Source organism: Anas acuta, chromosome 22 (assembly GCF_963932015.1).
Source record: "Anas acuta chromosome 22, bAnaAcu1.1, whole genome shotgun sequence".
NCBI classification, from domain to species: Eukaryota; Metazoa; Chordata; class Aves; order Anseriformes; family Anatidae; genus Anas; species Anas acuta.
In genome coordinates, this window is record NC_089000.1 from 7,995,046 (window position 1) to 8,010,131 (window position 15,086).

Below are 15,086 nucleotides of genomic sequence, written 5' to 3' on the forward strand. Positions count from 1 at the left end.
CACTGGAAGGATTTTCCCTGCTTTTTGCTTGTTCTGATTGCACGAGGGTTTTTAGTCCTTTGAAAGCTGTTAGGGGAGAGCCTCAGCGCCGGGACCTGTGCCAGAGACAAGGCCTGACGTGAGACCTCTTGTCAGGGCACCACCCCGCACTTGGGCCGCGCACCAAGGCCGCGCCGCGCTGCTTCCTGCATCCATTTGGGTTGGGAAGTGGCAGGTGCTTAAAATGGCGGTGGGACGTTCCCGCGGCACTGCCGCCACCGGCTCCTCGGGGCGGAACAAGGCGACCGCGGGCTGGCGGGGGCCACGAGCGGGGCCCGGCCCCGTTCCTGCCCCCGCCCGAGGCCTCGAGGCGCGGCGATGCCTCCGGGGGCTCCGCGGGGCCGGGACCCGGCGGCGCTGCCTCGGGCCGCCCGCGGCTCCCTCAGCGCCGGGCCGCAGAGCCGCCCGCCAGGGGGCGCCGAGGCCCGGCCCCGTCCCTCGGCGCCCGTGGCGGGGCCCCGGGGCTGAGGCACCTCGGCGGGGCCCCAGCCCGTCCCCCGGCCGCCATCTCGCTGAGGGGAATCCCCCGCAGCCCCCGGCGGAGAGCGAGGCCCCCGCGTGTGACGGGGCTCGAAAAGGCGGCGGCAGGGCCTCATCCTTCCCCTGCTTCCTTCCCCTTCCCCGCCCTCGCCCCGCAGCGGGAGGCGTCGGAGCGGTGCCATTGCTTGGCTAACGGGGCTGTCGGCTCGCTGTGAGGATGGAAGAAGGGCTGGTTGTGCACGGGGAGCTGTGTGACAAGGAAGTAGCGGAGCCGCTGCAAAGGCCCTTCCCTAGAAGGAAGCCTGGGTCGTGCTTGGTTCGGCTCTGAGAGCAGAGAAGTTGGCTGCAAGGCAGGAACTAATTCTTTGAAAAGTTACCACACGGTGCCAGGTTGAGGAGGGGCCGCCCATGAAATGCCCAGGGCCCACTCGCCTGGTGCTGTCTCCACAGACTGGGAGCCGGCTCGGGACAGTACCTGACCCACTTTTCCTTGGGGCAGTGCATGCGAGTGCCTTGTCAAGGTGAAATCAACAGGTGAGATTGGATCACGCTGTTAGAATCTGCATTTGGGTCGTTGTAGAGAAAAGAAGCGGCAGTTTGTTTCCCGCTGATATCCCTGCCTGACACTGAGGTTGCCGATGTACTTGAAGATGAGATAGGTACCCTAATGGCACGGCGTACCTCTCAGTTTGTCATCTGAACTAAGCATGTGGATGTTCAATCCTTCCACCAAGCTATCCAGCATAAATCCCCTGTGTCCTTATCCCCCTCATTCTCATAAGTCTTTCCTAGATGTTCAGGTTCCAGAAAAACAAGCACCTCTAAATCCCCCACAGCATGTTGCTGGGAGAAGACGACATCTGGGTTTTTTAAAGCAGCAGAACTAGATGCTATGGAGCAAGCTGCCTTTATCCATTGATTGTGCTTTTCCCTAGATCATGTCTGAGGTCAAGAGTTGACCTGGAATTAAAAAGTCTGGGAGAAAACAGCACTTGACGGTGCCATTTTGTTTTCTTGGTGATCTTTTACAGCCTTTCATTAATCTTCCCCCTGTTCTCTAAAATCAAATTAATGTGGTTCTTCCAAAGTTAGCACTTTATTTAGATTCTGGATACTTTTAGTAGTTTTTTAAGTAGCTGCTTTTAAGGGATTCTTTCCATTCTGGTTAAAAGTTCTCAACATGAGTTACTTTAACATTTATATATTTTAATTTAAATAATTAATATACTTATACATCATAAAGACACAGATTGTCAGCACGTGTATCTCATTGTGGACACATGACCATAGCACATTCACTGGTGGCTTGCAAGCTGCTGGCTGGAGGTCAGTTAGACCTGGAAAGCCATAAAGAATGAGGATCTGCCTTTGTAGTGATCCAGCATGTTTTTGTATGGTGCTGTTGCTAGTATCAGCAGTGTCTGGGTGAAGCTGCAAGCAGGATTTGTAGTTCCCTGATGAGGATTTTTCATCTGCTCTTGTACAGTAGCCTGCACCTACAGAAAATATATCTACCTTTTCTACCTATATCTACCTATATCTACCTTTTTTTTTTTTTTTCCTCATTTTCCTTTCCTATAGGTGTCCATAAATGCCTGTATTAGTGGGTACTTCTGACATTTCCAAATTGCAGTTTGAGAGGGTCAGAAAGGTTCTTAAATGATTAAAATGTCTAAGCATCGTAGAGTTTGGAAAATTACATACAATTTGGCAAAAACAAGCACACAGAGAAAAAGAAAACCCCACCCAGGCATTCCCAAATCAAGAGAGCACCTTTAAAACTTTCCTTTGAATTTGCTTAAAAGGCTTGAATAGTAGGAGATATGCATGAGTCATTCTCTCTCTGTCTCTCTCTAGAACAGGAAAGCTAGCAGAGGGTGGAGGCAAGTCAGCACATAGTGTGGTACGCTTTAAAATATCAGCTGAAATGACTAGGCTGAAGAAGTAGGAGGACTGATATTAGTCACACACTATTACACAGTTCAGAAGATAAAGGCAGAAGGAATTACCGGACAGGCAGATGCCACTTGGCCCAACATTTTAAAACATGAATCTTCACCTCAGATCTCTTCATTCTTTCTTCAGAATGTCTGGTTGCCTTACACTGAGAGAGATTCATTATCTTGGCCAGACAGCAGCTGAGTGTTCTTAAGCTGTGGTAGGAAAAGGGTCGAGTTTACCACGTGGTATCAGCAATTCACATCCAGGTCCATTTTGTTCAAGCCTTTTGTTCCTTGTCCCTCTGGACAAGTGCAGCAGTTGTTGCGGTACTTCCACTTCAGAGAGCTGGTAGGGAAGATGAGGATCTGTGTAGGAAGAGCCAACATCACGGAGAGATGTTTGATACAATTTCCTGCCCTGCTGCAAGAAACTCAGTGTTAGCTAAGTGCACAGTGAAGTAATACATTCTCCATTTCTCAGGCCCTGTTTTTCCACTGTTCTTGGCATTTACAAGGTTATGCAGAGTTAGCCTACCTTGCAGAGAAACAGACCATGCTTTTTTCTGGTGCCCACAATGCATAGGCCAGGAACTTGTATGTAAGCAGTACATTACGCTTTGTGGTTGCAGGAGTAACAGAAATTAATTTAGTTCAAGAGAAGGGGAAGCGTATCCTTTGGATGTGTAAATTTCCCAGTTATAATAGAAGAAAACATCCACAACAGTTGAAAGGTTTTAGTATTTGGATAAACTTTCTTCGATAAATGCAGACAGCAGTTTGCTGATCAGGCCCTCAGCCTGGGCCTTTGGAGGCTTGCAGGATCCAGTCCCCGTATATACCTCAGTTTCTAACAAGGTGTTTCATTAAATAGCCCAGATCTTGACTCTATTCTATACTGCTTCATCTCTCTGTAGTGCATCTGATAATCTTATACATCACATTTAACCACGCCAAAAATAAAACCTGCAACAGACCTGCCTAGTTGTCTGTGACTGTCTTACAAAGTACTTCCAGCAGCCCTGCGAGCCATTTTGGATTTAGTCTTACCCAGGTTTCAGCCTGTTTGCCATGTGCAAGTATTTCCTCAGTACTGCTGCTCAAGAAATGTTTTACATGTCGGCTGTAGTACTTTTTTCTTTTTAAAAAAAAAAAAAATCATGACCATTTTCTCTGATTTTCTGACAAATTCTGAAATTCATTACTAGAATTGTACCATTCCTCTGCCCTAATTGGATGGCTGGAAGGTGTCTTAGCAGCCGTCAAGAGTTCTCAAGTGAGTGAAATACAGTGCTAAAGCTCATGAAAGATTTTATAAGTGAACTATATTAGCTGGTGTTATTAAATAATTTAATTCATTAGAATATCCAGAGTAGTTTACCTCTCCCTCTGGTTAACGCACTGTAGGTTGGCTATGGCTTTCTTATGGGATCTATTCAAATTTCCTTCCCAAAACCATTACTTAAGTACGATAAGGGCAGGAACAGGCTAAACAAAAATAAAAAAAGAAGACCCTCTTGCCTTTCATAGTGAAACTTGGCTTACTGAGTACATTTGTTTGCTTTTCTGATCTATTTTCTTTTGATCAGAACCATCTGACCCTCGTGTTTAAAGGAACGTTCTTTTCAGTTTTGAAGTCTGCCTGTTATAACATCAATTCTGCAGCCTGCAGCGAAGGAGCAGGCAGATGCAGACTCAGCTGATACTTACAGGTCTGTCTCTCTTGGCATGCAGAATCCACACCTGAAGCGTATCAGCAGTGTCCTTGGTGCCTGCACAGGGGGTAAAAATCCAGGTTGTAAAGTTACAGATCCCTCAGTTTGTCAGAATTTTTCTTACAAGTGCAAAATATGGTACACAGTTTTCATGCGTGAACCTTTCTTCTTAGATTTCAAAATGAGTAAGAAAGCTGCTATTCCAAACACTATTTTCCTCTTCATGAAAAAATATTCCCTGCCTTTCCATTACACAAGCTATTTCGAAAGGCAAAATCAAAAATACTTAGATGCCAGGAGGAGTGCACCCAGCAGCATAAGAAAAGTATGCTAAGAGGTCAGCCAGCATGTACCCATTTCATGCACAGAACCAAGATCAATAGTTTAGCAGTGAGATCATGAAGCCTTCAGGAGGAAACGAGAACTGAGATGGGGATTGCTGTGCTATCTGGGCTCTGTGCTTTATGTTCAAAGAGCTCTAAGGGCGGAACAGAGCAGTGGACAGTTTGTGTTTAGTTTATTGCAGAATGTCAGAATAGAGAGAAGTTCTTTTCTTGGGGCCTGTTTGTTCCTCTCTGACGGTGCAGTTCATTTGTCAGTCAAGCAGCTCTAAGTGGGTTTTGCCTCAGAACTCAATGGCATTGTCATTTGGAGCTCATTTAAAAAACAGTCCTTGTTCTTTGCAGTGAACCGTAAACATGTACCTTCTTATTTGTGAATGGGTTACCAGTCGGAAAGAATTGAGTAGTCACAAGGGTTGCTGCCTCCAGTTTGAAATTCCTGTCTCTCAATTCAGAACTTAAATCCCTTCTAGAATTCCAGAAACTTCTCAGACTGCTGCTCACCATTTCATTGCATAAACATACCCCTGGTTTAATTTCTAGTTTAAATAGCTTTTGTCAGTCTGAGATAGGAACTGACCTGAGCCATTCATTCCGGTGTGATCTGTCTCTGGTTCTATGTGCTTCCGAAGTGTCTCATGTAAACAGGCAACGTGTTCAAGGTGAGGTTCTGCTGACTATACAGAGCTCTCACTGCAGTCAGTGACCAGATACTTCGTTGGACACTATTCCTAGAATCTTATTTCCTTACCGGGCATAAAATAGGTCACTTGGTGTCTTTGAATTCTGCAGTGAATCTGTGCAGGTGACCTCACAGCAGCGTCCTACAATCTGGCATGGGGGGTTGGAGCAGCAACAATTTCTTCCCAGCATGAACCTGCCACTGCCCTGCCTGTTTTTTCCAATTTACTGATTTTTCCGTAAACATTTAGCTTATGTTTGTGGCAAACTCTCCATTCTGGCCATCACACAAACCTTGTTTTCAAAACAATATTACTTTTAGTAAACAACAGTTTCGTTATTTAAACAAATTAAACAGAAAAAATATAGATGATTAATTACTAGCAATGAAATAGAGTCATGCTGTTGCTACATCAGGAACAACTTTGCCCTTTTCTTTGGAAAAAATGTTTCAAGAATTTTGTTCCTCCATACTATGTTAGAATTGTTTTATAATTCAGTATGCTCAAATTCCAGCTAATAATCCACTGTGTGCAACTGAAGAATTCCTGTCTAAACTGCAGCAAACCTAGCAGCAGCTGTTGCTGTCTTCTCTAAGAATTACTTAGGAACTTTTTCCCAAAAGTGCAAAATTTCTTTTTTTTAGGAGTGCCTCTCTCGAGCTGATGATTTGTAGTTATGAACCATGTGGGAATGTGATCTAACCAGCTAAATAATACATTAGCCTCACTATGAATGTGTTGTTCGCATTCACACTCTGTATGCTAAATGATCAGGTCCTGTATGCTGCAGCTCGTGTTAGCTGCAGTTAGTCTCCAATATATTGGTGATAAGAAGGTACCAAGAGGCTGGATGTGCACGATGATCTTAGCTGCAGACAGGACAGAATTATAATGGAGGGAAATTTCAACTGTATGTTTTGGCATTACACTGTGTTGAAGTCATTTTACGTTAATAAGTTGGAGCCTCAGCTTTTTCTTACGTATACATGTACATGGGCATGCGAGGCTTGATGTCAAGCATGCTTTTAGGGGCAGTACAAGAACTTTCAGCAAAAATTGCTCAGGTCCATTCCGAATAATGGACAGAATTTGAACTAAGATTATTCTGGAGGTGATATTCCATCTGTCGTATCTAGCAGGCTCAGTCCTGAACCCTGACCACAAGGTCTATTCATACACTGTATGTGTGTCTCTGACATAGTGATAATCTTGTAGAACTGTTTTTTATTGTTTGGACATGTATGGGTGTGGGCTCACACATAACCCAAGGCTTCGGTAGTGCTATGTACAATTATTTGAGATCATTGCCCATGTGCCCAAAAGAAGACTAACAGAAATAAAAAAGCAATAGAAAATTTTATTTTTTTTTCTCTTTCCCGTTGCCTTGATGTTTCATGGTTTGGCTAAGACCTTTCTATTTTTCCCTTTGAGTTGCTACCATACGGCTTTTTATGTAGACCTCTTTGGAACTATTCTTTGATTTCTAGGCTATTTAAGCCAAAATTCTATTCATTTTTTTCCTGGCAGCAGCTAGTTCACAGCAAGTACATTAATTACAATTTGTGCTTGTCAAAGACTGTGCCTTCAATTTTTTGCGTTAGTAGAATTGATCTTTTCTCTAGCCCAGTTACGCCATCGCAGAACAGCCATAGGGACAGGATGTACGTTAAGATGCCGAGAACAAAGTATCACCCTGGAAGCATCAATTTAAGCCTTATCGTGCTCATATGCCCCTACACAGGCACCTGATTTGCAACAGTGCAGTTTACCAACACAGGCCGTTTTGAGCAGATCTGAGAAATTAGTATTTTGTACCCAACTGGAATAACTGTCAGAATTGTAAGTCTCTTGCTATTAGCTTGACATGAGCCGCAAAGGTCTTCATGCTGAAAGATAGTTGGGATGGCAGGGTACTGCCCTCATGCCGGGGATCATGCTGTCCCACTGCTAAACGTCTCAAAGCCCTCAGTACCTTTTTTTCACCTCTTCTTACACTGTTAAATAAGATTAAACAGATCCTGTTTAACGCATGCATTATTTCACCACTTCAAGCAGGTGACCCAAAGAAAATCTGCAAACGCTTTACAAAGTTACTTATAGAACAAAATATGGATATAAAATTAACATAATATGTTAAATATTGATATTTAACAGAAAATCCATGTGTGGTTCTATCCTTGGGCCTTAGTAGAGTGTCTGTCACTGGGATATTTTTTCATTTCCTCTAAAGGGAGGACCTTGTTTTCACGTCTTTGAGTTGGATTTACAAGCTGGCAGAAACAATTACAAAATGCTACCACTGGTTTGTTTCATTTTCATGCATAGTAAGGGAAAACAAATTTTCCTGTTACAACAGGTATTGAAAAGTTTCACCGCTGGGTACTGGGTGAGAACCCTAAAGCAAGCATGTGGAACGGTGTCACCGATACGGATGGGAATGTGTCCCAAGATCCTTGGCAGCTGGTCTCTTCCCCTATTAATGATACAGTACAATTAGCTATTGCACAAAGGTTTGTCATTACACGCATTTCTAAGGAGGGTATATATAATTTTTTCCATTTTACTGATTGAGGAAGTTAAGACCTCAAGAACGGAAGTGATTATTCACAGAGCCTGGAGAGGAAATTTACTCCCAAATTCTATATAATAGACCGTGTAGACCATGTAACAGGCCCTGAAATAACCGTTGCATTTCAGATATGCATGTGTTGCTTTCCATTCCAAAGAAATAAAATATCCATTGCTCTTCTTTTTAACCGATATCCCTCTTTTTTTTTTCTTTTTTTTCTTTCTTTTCTTTTTTTTTTTTCTTTCCAGCTAGTAACTTGGATTCAGAAAACGCAGGTGATTTGTGCCCAGCAACATGTTGGTGAGTCAGTTAAATTTCAGACTTGACTAAAAGGAGTACGAGCAGTGGTCCTGCTGTAAGGTTTTCCTTACCAGACAGTTGCAGCAGAACAAGAAGCATGCAGCTGTCCAGCTGACACACCACTAACATGCATGTGACAACAGGTGAAGTTGTAGCTTTCAGCGAGCTAGCAGGGAGAACGTAGCCCACTATAGGGAAGGTGAAGAAGAGGAAACAGTGCTAGGAAAAGGGTGTCAGAGGAGCAGGGAATACAGAAACCCCTTTATTTACTCTGAGACTTCAGGTCTCAGCCCACTTCTTGGGAACTACAAGTGTCAGTTGTTCAGCAGAAGAGTAATCACATTTTATGACAAGCACTACTTGTCCCTGTTGATGGCCTTGTGCAAAATACTAAAGGGGAAACATCTTAAAACAGCTTGTCTCAGAGCAGCTAAATGAATTTGGTCTCTTTTGAAAAAGCGTTTGCCTCTGTGGGGCCCTTACACAGCATGGGGATGATGAACCAGATGCTGACAGGTCTTTTGGACAGTTTGTGCCTTTTCTGCTTATATGCCATAAGCAAACTTGATGGTCTTGATTGTGTTGCCAAACTAAACCCAGCTATGATGGGCATTCTCTGGGGTCAAGGGGAGTTTCCTGTGCCAAGTGCCATTCAACGTGTGGCCCACTGAATTCAGGGAGATCAATGCCATTAACTGTTCTGAATTCGGGGATCATTCGTGCTTTCAATCCACAGGAACTAAAGCAGGCAGCACTGGCTGCAGAGCATTGGTGAAAAAGTCAACTTCCCACTGGCTGTAAATCAAGGCTGCCACAGTCAGTTAAAGTCAGAAAATGGGATGGCTGGAGCCGGGGGGAGAGGAGGAAGGCTGCGGGGTCCTGCAGCTGTCTTCACATTCTCTCTCAAGCAGAATTTCTTCAATTAAAAGCAAGGATTTTATGCAGGAAAACTTGGAAGAAATCAGATTGCACAAATGCCTATTTTTTTTTTCTAGGAGCTGCCATAAGTTGCATTATTGAGTGTTATTTTATTCCTCTTTTTTCTCTCTCTACGGAACTGCAAAAGTGACAGTGCTTTAAATGGAAAGATTTGCAGCAAGCCATCAGTCATTGTGGATGGAGGATATATCTCCTGGTTTAGTCTTGCTCGTGCTTCCATAAATCAGCATAGCTAAAATATTTGTGGTTGTCTGTAGGAGATTTATGCAGGTGGGAGATTAGAGTCAGTCTGTCATTTTTGTGGGGGAAGTGAGAGATGGAACAGGCTGGGGAATGCTGGCTTGCAGGAAGGAAGGATTTATAATAATGTCAGTGGATATTTAGGGGTTCCATAGAGACAATTAGCAAAAAGTCTGCGTGTGTCTGTGTGTGTGCATGGATCTCTGATTTGGAAACAGGCAGTTGTTTCCTTGCATCATTTTTGAGTTAATCTATTTGGAGTGTGACATTATGTGGAGACATTCCTCTTCTCATCTGCATTCAGTCTTGGGGGACGAAGGGGGAGGGTGTTGTATTTTTTAGGTCTAAAGTGTTACGTATATGGTTTGTGCCCTACTTTTGCTGGCACATGCCTGTCTTGCAGATTGGCTGCATTAGTAACTGTCAGGTTAAAAGGATCTTGTAGCCTGCCCCTGCCACACAGTAACTGGAGGTAAGCTTGGGTACTTTGCTAACCACAGTAACCGGGTGAGGTCATCTGCACAGAGGATGAAGAGGAAGGAGCGGCATGAGAAATGCACGTTCTAAGTCTAATCAGCTATGAATGCACCCCCCAACTTCACTTGAGACCAGCTGACATCCCAGCACTGTCTCTGTGCAACAGAAGTGGCCCACCAGGAGCGCTAAGGATGGAAGTGTCCTCTGGGCCTCTGCCTGGGAATTGTCCTTGTGCAATCTGAGGCAAAGGCCAGCACTAAACTGGGTGCTGGTCATCACGGTGGCTTCTCTTTCACCTCATTCCTAAAGAGATCTACCTTGTTCCTAAGGACTTTCTAGTTTAGGGAAGGTTTAGCAGGCAATGTTGGATGCTGCAGAGTCCTGACACCTTGTGAATAGATTTTGGAAATCTTAAAAAAAAAATAATGTATGAGTAAAATATGCTACTGAAAAGTTCTCTAGCTTTCTTTCTCCTTTTCTGTGAAAATGTGTTTCTGCTTTTCCAAATACCTCTGGTTTGCACCCTCTGATTCCAGTTTTTTGTCGTTGTGTTATTTTGTTTTGTTTTTCCAATTTTACTTCAAAGTGAGCTGTAATATGATATAACCGGTCAGCAACAGCCAGCCTGCTTTCAGAGCACAGCCCAGGGAGGCCTGCATAATTCCAGCAGACGTTTCTGCATGGTCCTGCCCTGAATACCTTTGTTTAGGATTTGAGGAAGGGGCAAACTCCACCTACAGGACTCCCAAAATCAACTCCCCGACCAGTGGTACCAGGAGCTGACTAGGTGAGCAATGACCCCTTAGTTTGTTGAGCCAAAGTGAAACTCTCCAATGCTTTACAAGTAGAGGAGAGATGCTGTGTTAATACTATTTAGGATTTTTGTAGAAAGAAAGAAAGAAAATATTAACTGCTTTGCTGAAGTAGCATTGCTGTGCTGTGTCACTATCATCTATTCTATTAAAAGTAAGTAAAAAATAATTTCCAGGAATATGTATAATATGAAGGAACTAGTGCTTAAATCAGATTTTTCCTGTTATCCATCTTTGCCAAGACCCTATAAATCTTTGCAGTTGTAGAGACAGCCTAAAAAAACTGCTAACGTTTTCAACTACAGAGCAGAACACTGAATAAGGATAGCTGAAAATTTTCTGTCAAAACTGTGTTTAATGGAAAGTGGAGTTTTGATAAAATAGCATTTTCACCAAAAATATCTGCTTTCCATGGAGAATGTTAGTTTTTCACTGTAATATTTTGACAGAATTTAAAATCTTGGGATGAAATACGTACAGCTGTTCAAGTCCGTCTAGTGCCACTCATATTTCTTCACCTCTTCAGATCTGAGGTATTTTGCCAGCTCTTTGATTTTTAACATTGTGACACTTGGGAATTTTCTTCAAGCCCATCTCTAGAGTCATGGCACAGGGCTATTAGCTTTCCTGTTCAAAACGTTGAGTTTCTACAGCTTCTGAGGGTAGAGGGAAAAAAAAAAACTTGTGAAAATGCTAGTGTACCAGGAACTGGAAATCAAAGAAAGCAAATGAAAGTGCTATTTTTTTTGTTTCAAATAACTTTCAAGATTTTTAAGCAATTTTAAAATAATTTTCTACATGGGAAGTGTTTCACAATCTAAAGATTTTGAATAACTTGAAGTTGGCGATGCTTTCCTACACTAATTAGCTGAGAGAATGCTGAATCGGGCTGAAGAAACTTTGATATGTCAGGATTAGCCATTGATTTATTTTGTGACATCTGTCAAGGCATTTTCTTGTCTCCATCTTCAGTCAGTAGTTTAAGATCCCTTTAAGACTGTTGCTGCTGAAAAGGTTCTTCTTGTTCCTGGCCCGGGTTCATCAGCTCTGCTAGCAGTGTTAATTTTAGGTCATTTAACACAGCTGTGAAGTTACACTACATGTGTCTCCAAGGCTTCTGGGTGAAAGACACTATCTAAAACCTCTGATTTAGTATTGCAAGTGTCAATTCCACCTTTTAGAGCTTTCAAAATTACAAATTTTTAAATGGTGCATTTTTAATGATGTTTCTTATACATACGCTCTCCTTTGACAATGATGGAAAGTGTTTTCAGAAGGAAAGAAAACCTTTACATTGTGGTGCCTTTGCCCTTCACTTCAGTGCTGTAGGAAATTGAATATAACAAATCACATGTGCATTATGCATGAAAATTGAAACGAACACAACCTGTTCAACCAGCACATTGAAAGGGAGAGCAACCAGCTAGATGAGGTTGCTTTTTGTTTTTCTGTTTAATTGGCAAATGTGTCTATTTCTGGCACTTAAGCTTCCTTGTTTTCAAACGTAAGGCTTAAGTGATTAGCTACACTGATATCTCTTCAAAAAAAACGCAGTGCATTCTGGACAGAAAACTAGTAAAATGTGTTAACTTCTGGCCTTTAACAAAAGTCCTATCAATGTGCACTGTCATGGGCGAAGGGGAGCCTGCCTTATTAACTGGCTTAGCTCATGGGGATAGGGAGATGTGGCGTTCATCAATTAAAAGGCACTTACGAAGAACTGCAGGAAAACCAGCCCTGGTTGCAGGAATGGCCTTCTTGTGCATTTTTCTGTTCTAAAAAACAAAAACAAAAAACAAAACAAAACAAAACAAAAAAAAACAAAAACAAGAAAAACCAAAGCAAAACAGCGTGTTGCAATGTGAACAAATAATTTGTTCAGTGTACAAATTCTGGTCAAATCTGCTGTCACTGTGAAAATCCAGAGAGAGCCCATCCAAGATCAGGATTTTATAGTTAGGTGTGTACAAATAACAGTTGACATCTGCTTTTAAGCCCTGATAGTTTTAGATCCTGATCCCCCAGCTAGATGTGCATCTGCTTAATTTCACTCAGTTCCTCATCATTTTAACTGAAATTGTGTAATCTTGAGTAGCTTTTTTGTAATACAAATCACCATGGTCCTATACAAACAGAAAACTCAGCTGTGCCACACCAGTGGCAATTAGGTTATGGGGGGATGTTTCAGAGGACTGTATTCTAAATGCATTTCTCTGACAGTGCTTTTTTCAAAGTTTCAAATGTATTATCTGTTAACCACACTCTATATTGGGAATATATTAAAAAAAAAAAAAAGCCTCCTTAGTTTTCTGCTGAAAAGTGAATGATAAAATGTCTCTCCCTTACCAGGCTGTGGCGAAAGATATTAGAAGTATGTAAAATATTGTGCAATCTGGATATGCCTGCCCATCAGAAGTAAGTTGTGCTTGTAGCACAGATACGCAAGCATCAAACAGCTCTGTTCCGGCAGATCTAGATTAACAGCAAAGGCAGCATAGCAGGAGCCAGCCTACGGACCCGCTGTGAGGGGGAACCACCCAGGATGCTTTGTTTGGGAGGCTGTGGTATGAGATCCTTACCAGCATCGCTCTCCATGCTAGCTAAATTAAATCCAGGTAAGAGCAGCTATGCTGGGTCAGGCAAAAGTTTTGGCTAGCCAGACATCCTGCCTCAGAGAATTGCCAGTGTCCTGTGCCCAGGAAGGAGCAGGAGAACAGACCAAACATCTGGTGCTACTCACCCAGTACAGAGCCCACGTTTCAAGGTGTTGAGCCAAACCCACTGCCTTTTATGTAGTATTTTGTGGTGCTACTTCTCTCCTACAAAGACAGGATGAGGGAGCTGGGCTTGTTCAGCCTGGAGCAGAGAAGGTTCCAGGGAGACCTTACAGAGTCCTTCCAGCACCTAAAGGGGGCTACAGGAGAGCTGGGGAAGGACTGTCCGGGAGTGCAGCAATAGAACAAGGGGGAATGGCTTTAAACTAAAAGAGGGGAGATTTAGATTTTGTGTAAGGAAGAAAATCTTTACTCTGAGGGCAATGAGGCCCTGGCCGAGGCTGCCCAGAGAAGCTGAGCGCCTAAGGCTAGACTGGATGGGTCTTGGGGCAGCCCGGGATGGTGGGAGGTGGTGTGTCCATGGCAGGGGTTGGAACAAGGTTAGCTTTAAGGTCCTTGCCAACCCATTCTCCAATTCTTCGGTTTGTCCAGTTGCTTTCTGAATTTTAATATCCACAGTATGCTGTGGCAAGGACTTCACTGTTTACTGCATAGAAATAGTTCAGTGCCTTTAACCATCTCTTCTCCATTTTGTGTACCTTTTCCAGTCCTACTGTTGTCTTTTCTTTTAAATCGTGTGTGTGTGTGTGGAATGGAGGGGGGTGTGGACAGATGGACAAAAATGGGCATAGTCATAGACTTACAGAGTGCTCCATTTTTCTTTCCTAGTGATTCCCTGTGTTCTCTTTGCAGAACGTTTCTGTTGCAGCACTAAGATGTAGCTGCACAGCAGCTAGGATTGATTTGCCTCTTTGTGTTAGAATTACACCTTTGGTGTACTGATCAAGAGACAAAGAGGGTGAAAGAGGTGAAGAGGAAGAAAAGGGAAGCCTCAGAGTTTGTGGGCAGGAAGCAGTGCTGTGTTTGTGCTTTCACTAGCAAAAGTACTTAGTAACATTTCTCATTATAGATGGTGTTAGTTCATGCTTTGACATCCCTTTTTTAATTCCAGAGTTAAAATCTTCCTCCAGAGGTGTTTGTGTTCAGTCCTGTCTTCCTTAACTGCTGGGGTTGTCGTTGTTTGTTGCAGGCTAACAGCAGCTTGAGAGTGTACAACAGAGGCTTAATGAACACCGAGCTTTCTGGCAAGTGTGGAATGGCGCTCATTCCAAACTGGACCAGGAATCCCTTTCAGGCAGTATTGTTACTGTAATAGTGACTTCTGCCATAAGTAAGCCTATATTTTTTTATTTTGCAAGGGTTCTCTGTTCAGAAGATACTGTCCAAGTAGCAAAGCTTTATTCTAGTAAGCATCTGGAAATCTTAGGCTGTGTCCGTGCTAGTAAAATCAGGGATGCCTGGGAATGTTCCCAGGAATGTTCTTCAATCGTGGAACATGATACCATACTGCTGAAGTGCTGAAATGTTTCTGGGCAGAATTCTGGCCCGTGCCAGCTAGTGTTTTTCTAAACGGTTCCCAGGTAGGGCTTGGAGTGGGAGACCATTCTCAAAAAGCAGTTTATACGCAGACACCCGGTGTCAGAATCTTACGAACTTAGGAGAGTTTTCTCATATAGACACAAGACATTCCCTGTCAGCTGCCCTTAGTGTTTGGGAACATTCCCACACATTTAATTTACTAGTGTAAGTATCTGTTACACCAAGTTAAAATCTGGCTAGCCTCCCTCTTCCCCCATCCCTTATTTTTTTTCTTCTCATGTCATCTTTTTAAAGGATGTGATAGTACTGCTGAACGTATCTCAGGAGGTTGTTTACATGTTTATTTTAGATTTTGCTCCAGCGGGTGTCATTGTAGCAGATTCTGTGTTCAGAAATCTCC

At 43.1% G+C, this 15,086-nt stretch overlaps 1 long non-coding RNA gene across 11 annotated transcripts in view; it reads left to right on the forward strand.

The window, feature by feature from the left end:
• Positions 1 to 15,086, forward strand: part of LOC137843411 (uncharacterized) — a 77,764-nt gene that overhangs the window by 35,168 nt on the left and 27,510 nt on the right. For 2 of the 11 annotated variants that reach the window (XR_011089493.1, XR_011089494.1), the window contains one exon: positions 8,013 to 8,064. The exons of 5 other annotated variants lie outside the window; for them this stretch is intronic. This is a non-coding gene — a long non-coding RNA (uncharacterized lncRNA). Of the gene's footprint in view, positions 1 to 462; positions 1,054 to 8,012; positions 8,065 to 13,127; positions 13,148 to 15,086 lie in introns of those variants that run through there. 4 more of the 11 variants (XR_011089491.1, XR_011089492.1, XR_011089501.1 and 1 more) reach the window with 4 other exon arrangements.